Genomic DNA, 10166 nt, shown 5'->3' on the forward strand with positions numbered 1-10166 from the left:
GGCTGTCCTGGAACTCACTTTGTAGACCGGGCTGGCCTTGAACTCAGAAATCCTCCTGCCTCTGCCTCCCGAGTACTGGGATTAAAGGCATGCACCACCACGCCTGACTTCTGTTTTAATTTTTATTGTGCGTGTGTGCCTGTGTATGTGTAGCGTGTAGAGTGTGTGTGTGTGTGTGTGTGTGTGTGCATGTAGGTTAGAGGATAACTTTCTGGAGTTGGTTGCCTTTTTCTACTATGTGGGTCCTGAATTTAAGCTTTTCTTCATCTAGAACCTGCCCAGGCTGGCCTTGAGCTCAGAGATCCATTTGACTTTGTCTCCTGGGATTAAAGGTGTGTACTACCATGCCTGGATCTAAACTTGAGTAGGATCTTGTCCACACATCCCTTAATCTGTTATCACCTAGAACATTGGATTTAGTTCCATTTCTCTTCCTGATACCCCTTTAATACTTGAACCATATTTTATATTTTTCCTTTCTAAGCTTGCTATACTTGTTCAAAACACTCTTCATGAGACTTAACCAGAGAACGAAGTCTCTTCTGGGCTTTCTTAAGACTTCCTTTGTCAATGCAATTAATATAAATCTCTTTACCTTACACTGTGGTAGGCTCTTCAGACAAGGGCAAAAAGCAACCACATTCTTCACCAAAATACTATAAAACAGTGTCAAGGCCACATTCTGAAATTCTCCACTGAAACCTCTTGGGCCAGGTCAGCACGGTTCAATCATACCCAGCAACAAGGCCTTCCATATTCCTACTAGGATAGGCCATTAAACCCAACTGAAAGCATTCCACTGCTTCCAAAGTCCCAAGATCCACAGTCTTCCAACAAAAGCATGGTCAGGCCTGTATCACAGCAACGGCCAACTCTCGGCAACAATTTCTGTCTTAGGGTTTTGCTGCTGTGAGCAGACACCATGACCAAGGCAACTCTTACAAGGACAACGTTTAATTGGGGCTGGCTTACAGGCTCAGAGGTTCAGTCATTATCATCAAGGCAGGAGCATGGCATAATCCAGGCAGGCATGGTGCAAGCAGAGCTGAGAGTTCTACATCTTCATCTGAAGGCTGCTAGTGGAAGACTGACTTCCAGACAGCTAGGGTGAGGGTCTTAAAGCCCACACCCACAGTGACACACCTACTTCAACAAGGCCACACCTTCTCCGTCAAGGTTACACCTTTTCCAACAAGGTTACACCTCTAGATAGTGCCATTCCCTGGGCTGAGCATATACAAACCATAACACCTAGATCCCCTTCAAGAGTGTGCCCTCGGGCTGGTGAGATGGCTCAGCGGTTAAGAGCACCGACTGCTCTTCCAACTGGTCCTGAGTTCAAATCCCAGCAACCACATGGTGGCTCACAACCATCTGTAACAAAATCTGATGCCCTCTTCTGGGGTGTCTGAAGACAGCTACAGTGTACAAAAAAAAAAAAAAAGAGTGTGCCCTCCACACTTCAACTTCCCCCTCTAGCCCCTTCCTTCACCAGAATGGAACCTCAAGGCTCTATTGTCTCCGAACAGCACTGAAGGTGGGCTTGGGCATTCAGCACACAGGTTTGTTTGTTTGTTTGTTTTTGGTAGAGTTAAGGCTAAAACTATAACATTTAGAAAACCCAGTGCTTTGAGTACAATAGATCGGTACTTAAATCTTGGCTTTCTCACTATCTGTGGGAACTTGCTCACAATTTTTAAGGCCCTGGGCCTTAGTTTTCTCATTTTCAGAATGGGAAATGGGATGTCTTAAAGAGTTGTTACAGAGTGTAATGACTATAGTCTCTAAGCTGAAACTCTAAGGAAAAATGCCTCGACCCTGACCCACCAGCTGCCCAATTTTTCTGAAATTTTATCAAGATTTGGAGCACTAGGTATGAGGTAGGAGGCTCATTTTTTTTAGATGTCAAGGAACTCACCTGCCTTTAAAAAAAAAAAAAAAAAAAACCAACAAACCAACCCCCAACCCCCAAACCAACTGTCTCTCAAATCAAATAAAACACATCAGATGAGGTCAGCTTGGAGCAGACCACACCTGAAGAGAGGGTTGGACCACAAAGTGCTTCTCTTTACTTTTCAAAAACAGTGTGTACTCTCTGCTTTCTATGGAGAATTGAGGCATCGTTACAGGAGCTCTCTTCTCCCCCACATGCCCCATCTACAGACACACAAATCTACAGATGTCATCACAAGGGCAACCTTTAGGGTAGATGCAGTGGCGAAGTCTGGCACTTGCCACACAAGAATGTGATCCCCAGAACCAGTACAGAGGTGGGAGAAGGGGATCATCAGGGTTGTCCTTTGATATCCATACAGGTGCCAAGCAACAGGTGTCCACACCTAAATTACAAATGTGCTTGCACATGCATGTGTGAACACACACACACACACACACATACACACACACCACAGACAGACACACACACCTAGTTTATATTAAAGTATTCGGACTAGAACCAGGAAACTTGTAACTACCCCTGTAACAACAGCACTCCAGAGTCTGAGGCGGGAAGAGCTCAAGTTCAAGGCCAGCCTGACCTATCAATACACAGAGTGAATCTGTCTCAAAGAACAGAACCCTCAGACAAACAACAAGGAAAAGAAAATATTAATAGAGATAATGATAAATAATTGAGAAATATTAGTGTGTGTGAATGTGAGTGTGTGTATGTATGGGTTTGGATGCGTGTGGGTATCGTGTGTATGTCTGTAAGTGTGTACACATGAGTGCACAGCATACTGTGCCCGTGAGAAGGTTGGAGACAGCTCTCAGGAGCTGTCTGTCTTCACTGAGTTGTGGGGTCCAGTACAGGCTTTAAGGCTTTGTGCTTTTGCACACCCTTGTGCTTTTGTGCACCCTTGCTGCCACACTTTCCTTAATAATAACAAACATGGGTGGGCTGTGGGAGACAAGCCCCTCTATCATCCAAGAATGGCATGGAGTGGGTGGGTGCTGATGAACACGCTCATGAGTGTGATCGTGCCAATCACAGTGTGTACATGCATCACACTCTCATGCATATATCTCAAATACATTCCATCATTGCCAGTTATGTTTTAGAAATAATGATAAAAACAGAAGGCAGAGCAGGAATGAATAGTAAGGGCTCCCAGGAGGCTGAGGCTGGTTCATGTTTAACCCAGGCAGGGCTGGGCGCCAGGAGCTAAGGAGTCCCTGCTGCATTATCTGGACGGCATCAGAATGCACTCACCCTGTCTTACTGCCAGGTTCCTCTCAATTCCTAAATGGTTGTTAATTACTACTAACCAGTTTTCCCAGGTGGCTGTTAATGGCCACTAACTAATTTCCTCCAATTATGCTGCTTTTTCAAAAAGATAGGCCGTAGCTGTTACTTTCCTTTAAGTGACATTTTCACTTATTAATTTTATGAGTGTGGAGGACAGAGGAGAACTTGTAGGAGTCAGGCCGTCCCTTCCACTAAGCAGGTCCTAGGGACTAAACAGGTCATCAGAGTTGGTGGCAGGTACCTATATCCACTGAGCTCCTTCTCCTCCCCTAGTGTCTGCAGTTCTTCTCCCTTGGTTACTGTAAACAGGGAGTGCTAACATGGTCCTCCAACCTACCTCCGTTTTCGCACAGTGAGCATGGTTGCTCCAACAAAGCAGGTTTTACCCCTGAGTCCAGGGAGCTAGGATTCCCAGTTCTCTCTGATCCTGGCAGGAGAGTCACCTTGGTAACTCCTTCCACCCTTCCTCCACATTGAACGCTAAGTAATCCGTTATGACTGACAGCTCTCATTTATGTGGTCAAGAAAGGAGGGACAGACAGACAGATGGATAAGGGCGCAAACATCAAGGTTAGCCTGATTGAACTGTTTCTGGAGGCTCAGCTCCCTAAATCACCCTTAGTAGGTGGAAGGGACCAAAGCTTGAGCTTATCTGGACTCCTTACAGGGAGTGCGACTGTGCTCATGCCTTGCTCTTCTAAAGGCCCCTTGGCTATGCTTGTTCTATTTTGATCCTCAGTCTGTGCCTCCCTTGGACAGTCTAGGGGAGGAGGTCCCCTGGCTGGCATAGTTTCCCAACAAACAGAGGCTGAGTGGTTGGGCGAGCTGGTTCACAAATTCTGTTCTTGGAGGTTAACATTCACATTCCAGCAGGGTCAGGAAACAGGAAGCCAAACAAAGGAAAGGAAGACAGAGGAGGAAGAGAAGAGGGAGGAGAGCCCTTCTAGCCTCCCTCAGACCCTCTGGCTTGGAGTAGGGGAGGCTACAGAAATCAAAGAGGGTTTGTCGGTTTGTCGTCGTTGGCTGCTTTGTTTTTAATGAAAACTTTATTGTAAAGAACTTACAAATATATAATTAATTTTAATGATATGTAAAAACAAGCCAGCATAAATCTCTCCCACATATACAGTTTGAAGAACAGCGAGAATGAGAACACTCCTAAGCCACAGAGCAGTATGCTAGCTGAAATCCCTCGCAAGGGGGCTGCTTTCGAGCCTCACCAACTGCCAAATGTCTGATTTCACAGCACAGTTACATTTAAATCTGCCAAATTATCACCTTCCTTGGTCTTTTCTAGATAGGAAATGGTTTTCATTTAAAGGCTTCTCAGCTTCCTCAAAGCCTCTCTTCTCCCCTGACACCAGTAAGGAACTTTCCCCAACTGCTTCCTGTGAGAAGGCCTAGAAAACCCCTGCAGGGAGGCCCTTGGTAATGAGGTCTGTGTAGCTGCCCATTTTTTCCCTCTAAATTCTGCTGATTTTAGAGCCAGAAATATTACCAGTTAAGGAGCAGCAGCCAACTCCCTTTGTCACAGATTTTAAGGAGTGGGGCAGAGAACCGCTAGGTCTGTTACGAGTACAACTTCCCTCCAAAACACAGGCATTGAAGTTTGCACCAAGAAATTTTCTTCTTTCTTACCTGGCCTTTTCCAGAAGGATATGGTAGAATAATTCCTTACTTTCTGTGTGGCCAGCCTTGGGTGCCTCAAGCTGGAGCAGGCAGAAGAGGGCAGACTGCGTTATGCCACCCTGCCTGGTAGCTGAAGGTAAGGTAAGGCGTAGCATCCCGCCTAAGCACGGCACCTGAAAGAGGGTTGTGATGGGGCCTTAGCTATCTCTATTGCTGTGATGAAATACCCTGGCACAGGCAGTCCAGGGGAGCAAGGGCTAACTCTGGCTTACAGTTCAACGGCGATCGTTCCACCATAGTAGGCCAGACCTGACCGAGGCAGGGAGGGCGTGGCAGCAGGAGCAAGAGGCTGGATGACCACATTGCATCTGAGTTAGAAAGCAGAGATCAAACAGGAAATGTGGTTGAACTAGACCCACCAAGTAAGTGTTCAAACACATGAATCTATAAGGGACATTTTATATACAGACCACAGTAATTGGTATCAGCCCTCTGCATCATGGTATGTGACTCTGCCAACCTCATTTCTTGCCGGGAGTGCCAACCACCGTTGCCAGGATCATCACATACCTACCACTTGAGTTTTAGGCTGACTGCTCTATTAGCCTCTTTTTCTAGTTTGCTTTTTGTTGCTATGAGAAAGCATTGACCAAAACCAACTTGGGGCAAGAAAGGGTTTATTTTAACTTATACTCCCAGGTCATAGTCTATCACTGAGGGAAGTCAGGGCAGGAAATTAAGACAAGAACTGAGGAGACCACAGAGGAACCCTACTTGATCACTTCCCCTGGCTTACTCAGCCTGCTTTCTTATATGCCCAGGGGTGGCATCACCCACAGTGAGTCAGGCCCACTCAAATCAGTCTCAACCAAGACAATATCTCACAGATATGGTCACCAGTTCATCTGATCAGGGCAATTCCTTACCCAGACTCCCTCAAATGACTTTGGGACTGTGTCAGGTTGACAGCCAAAGCTGACTGACTACAGCACATCTTTAGCTGGGCCTAGGGTGTAGCCATGAGATCAAGATAGAGTCCCTTGTGTCACCTGCTCACCTTCATCTTCATCTTATTATTCAGGATCCTTCATGATCACATCATTGAGTTGACATTTGTGTTCCGCATCCAGCTCGATGCTCTGAGGCTCTTGGGTGGGGAAATCTCGATCAGTTTGGCAATGTCACTGGTCATCAGTGTCCAGGGACAACAACTTCTCACTCTTCTCCATGCACTTGCCTGCTACTTCAGAGAAATTGGGTCCCAAACATCAAAGGAGCTTCGGGTTCTGAGTCTCCTACAGCTGGTGTGGGCCCTGGCTGGAAAAGGCAGAGGTGAAGTCACTGCCTAACAACAGGTGATTTTGACCTATAAGCCACTGGACTGACAGGTGAAACCTCACATATAATCAGGTCTGTGAACGTTTCTGAGGGGAAAAGCCCATTGCTTTCATCAGATCCGTAAAGGCTCTTGCAACCCATAGTGAGCCATCGAGCATGCTGATGGCTGCTTTGTACAGGGAAAAAAAAAGGTATTATTGAGATTTTTAGATAGACCTGAATCATAACAGTGCTGTTTATTCCAGAGATATATCTGTTTTCAATTTTTGGGTATAAAAATAGTGAACAGTAATTACAACATCTTGCCAAAGTCAACAGTTGCTAATAATACCAATTACACACCCCCAACCCAGGCTCTGAAATAGAAAACTTTGGGAAAAAAAAAACATCAAGAAGGTTGGCTATACATCTATACGTGGAACAGGAAAGAAAGTGATGGAAACTCAACTTCTGATTCTAAGGAAGTTATGATGGTCATGTGAGCAAATCACCTAAGCTTGCTGAGAATCAGTTTTCTTACATAGAATGAAGAAGTTGGGATAGGACCTGGTAAGGTTTTGCCTAAATCTAATGCAGGGCAACTAGGGTGAAGGCTATGATGCTGGGACAGAAAGGCTGACACAGTGCACATCAGGGCCCCAAAGGAGAAGGTAAAGGAAGAGCCCTGCTCCTGCTACTGTTTCAAAAGCCAGAGCAGAAGAAAAATATTGGCAATGTTCAAAAACTCTGGGCTATGGGATTCTGCTAACTCATATGACATTCTTCCTTCAAGATGTGTTCTTAGCAATAGCAATGTGATTTCTTTTTCAAAATATATGATTTTTGTCTAAAAGTAGGTAATATACTCTCTCCTCTTCCTTCTTGTATTTTCCTCCTTTCCCCAATTCCCTTTTCTCAAAACAAGGTCTGCTGTGTAGCCCAGACTGTTCTCAAACTCCCAATGTTCCTGCCTTGGCCGCTCAAGCGCTGGAACTGCAGGCAAGGTACCAACGACTTGAACTTTGCTTTTATGATCCTGCAAATCTCATTTGCATGAATTTTCATCTCATTTGTATGGATGTGGCCACTAGCTGAGCCACATATAACCCACCCTCGCCTACCTGGCAAGAGCCCTGTCTTGTGGCTACCCCTTGGAAGCAGCACCTACTTCTCAAAGTGCTGTCCCTTGGCTGTGGCATGGCATCACCTGCAAGCTTGTTGGGCCATCTCAGACCACATGCTAGAGCTTTTAATGCCAAGTCTGGATGCACTGTGACTCACAGTTGAAAGAAGTGGTTCAGATGACCCTGAAAGAAAAAGTTCCACATGTTGTCTTCTTGTTTAAGAACCATCACAGTAAAGATAGACAGAAGGGCATTGGTTGGGAGAGTTCTGCTGATAATTCGTGAGTTTCAGATTTCTGCTTATTTCCTTCCTTGAAAACAGACTGTCACTGTGTGTGCTACACTAGGGCTGAGCCCTCAGGTAAACCATGGATTTGGGTGAGGAAGGTGCATTCCTGGAGCCTCACTGAGACAAGCACTCTAGCTCAGGCTGCAAGGATGCATGGAGGGGCTGTGCTTGTAGGGGTGGAGGAGCTTCGTGCTTTCAGTTCAGTTTGCTAAGAAACTCTAAAAGCTATAAAAACATTACAGTCTGTTCCACTCAAAACGTGGGAGCCACAGCCTTGCTGAGGATGGACGGCTGCGGATGGCCAGTAGGACCATAATGCCCAAGACATCCCCTTTTTGATCTTTTGGATCAGAGGTGACTTTGAAAGAGTGTTTTGTGGAAAGGCATGAGCTCACCATCTGGCAGCAGCTGTGGGAGAAGTATCCAGGGAAGCCCAGGGTGTTGATGTGTGGGTGACTCAGGTGCCACCCTGTGACAGCCACTGCCTGTGTAGGAATGGGTGGGTGGATCGGAGGAGTACTGCACCCTTCCTGGTGCCTGACTGGGCACCAGCGCTGGAAGCTGTGATACCTCCCCTGCCTTGGGGCGCCCCCACTGCCTCCCTCTCCCTTCTCCTCCTGCCCCTGCCCCCAGTTTTTTTTTCTTTTTTTCTTTGATACATGGTCCCATTCTCTGTGTAGTTCAAGTTAGTCTCCTGCTTCAGCCTCTTAAGTTACATGCTTGTGAGCTGTGAAGGTTCTGCTAACAGTGGGTAGCTCTGGACCTTGGTTTACAGAGGTTCTGTGACTTTGCTCACTGTTTTCAGGAAGCTGGCTTGTACTGGCTAGCTTTGTGTCAACTTGACACAGCTGGAGTTATCACAGAGAAAGGAGCTTTAATTGGGGAAATGCCCCCATGAGATCCAGCTGTGGGGCATTTCCTCAATTAGTGATCAAGTGGGAGACGTCCTTTGTGGGTGGGACCATCTCTGGGCTGGTAATCTTGGATTCTATACGAAAGCAGGCTGAGCAAGCCAGGGGANGCAAGCCAGTAAANAACATCCCTCCATGGCCTCTGCATCAGCTCCTGCTTCCTGACCTGCTTGAGTTCCAGTCCTGAATCTTTTGGTGATCAACAGCAGTATGGAAATGTAAGCGGAATAAACCCTTTCCTCCCCAACTTGCTTCTTGGTCATGATGTTGTGCATGAATAGAAACCCTGACTAAGACATGGCTCCCCTTGAGCTTCTCCTGTACGCTACCTCTTTAAAATCATCTACCATGTGTTATAAATTTTCTATCACCATTCTAATACCGTTAGAGGTTTTCGATTTTTTTTTCTGAGATAAGGCATCCTGAAGGCCAATTGGCTTGGAGCTTAACTATGCAGGGTAGAATGATCCTGGGCTATTAGTTACCTGGCCGTTACCTTCCCAGCACCAGAATTACAGAGGTGTGTCTTGACTGCAGTGTTTTTGCTGCTGTTGGTTTTTGTTTTATTTTTGTTATTTTTGAAACAGGGTCTCTCTATGGAGCCCTGGCTGACCTGGAACATACTGTGTAGACCTCAAACTTGCAGATTTGCCTGCTTCTGCCCCCTGAGTGCTGGAATTAAAAGCATGAGCCATCATGCCTGGCTGATTGCAGTGTTTAATAAGTTCATATCTTGTGGTCCCTGTCCACAAATATAAGATGTTGCATATTTATGTCACACTGTGATGAGCCCACTGTATGGACACATCTCTCTGTCTGTCACACTGTGATGAGCCCACTGTATGGACACATCTCTCTGTCTGTCTGCTGTCCTCCTAAGGTTCATCTTCACACTTGACCATTGTCATGCTGACATGGATTAACCAATCTCTGCTGTTAAACTTTATTTACTTTATTTTATGTGTGTCAATGTTTTGCCTGAATGTATGCGTATTCATCACATGTGTACAGTGATTGAAGAAGTCAGGAAAGGGCTTTGGATAGCCTATAACTGAAGTTACAGATGGTTGTGAGTCACCACATGTGGGTGTTGGGAACTGAACTTGGGTCCTTTGAATGAGCAGCCAGTGCTCATAACTGCTGAGCCATCTCTCCAGCATCCAGTCCCTGTTTTTTTTCTTTTTTCTTTTTTAAATTAAAAACAGGAATTGAAGAGATGTGGCTCCATGAGGATTTGAGTTCAGTTTCCGGACCCATGTTGGATGGCTTATAGCTGCCTGGAACTCCATCGTCAAGGGGTCTGATGTACCCTTGTGGCCTCTGTGGGCACTCAAGCTCATTCAGGAACACACACACACACACACACACACACACACACACACACACACACACCATGATATATAGGGATGGAGAGATGGCTCACTGGCTAAGGGTGCTGGCTGCTCTTCCAGAGGCCCTAGGTTTGCTTACATGGCTGCTCACAACCACTTTCAACTCCAGTTTCATGGGATCCAATGCCCTCTTCTGTCCTTCTCAGGCTCCAGATACACAAGTGGTGCACCTGAGGGCATTATATACATAAAATGTGTGTGCGGGTGTGTATGTATGCAGGTGGGTGCCAGAGAACACCTTAAATGTCATTTCTCAGG

The sequence above is a fragment of the Mus pahari genome, chromosome 15, assembly GCF_900095145.1.
Source record: "Mus pahari chromosome 15, PAHARI_EIJ_v1.1, whole genome shotgun sequence".
Taxonomy (NCBI): Eukaryota; Metazoa; Chordata; class Mammalia; order Rodentia; family Muridae; genus Mus; species Mus pahari.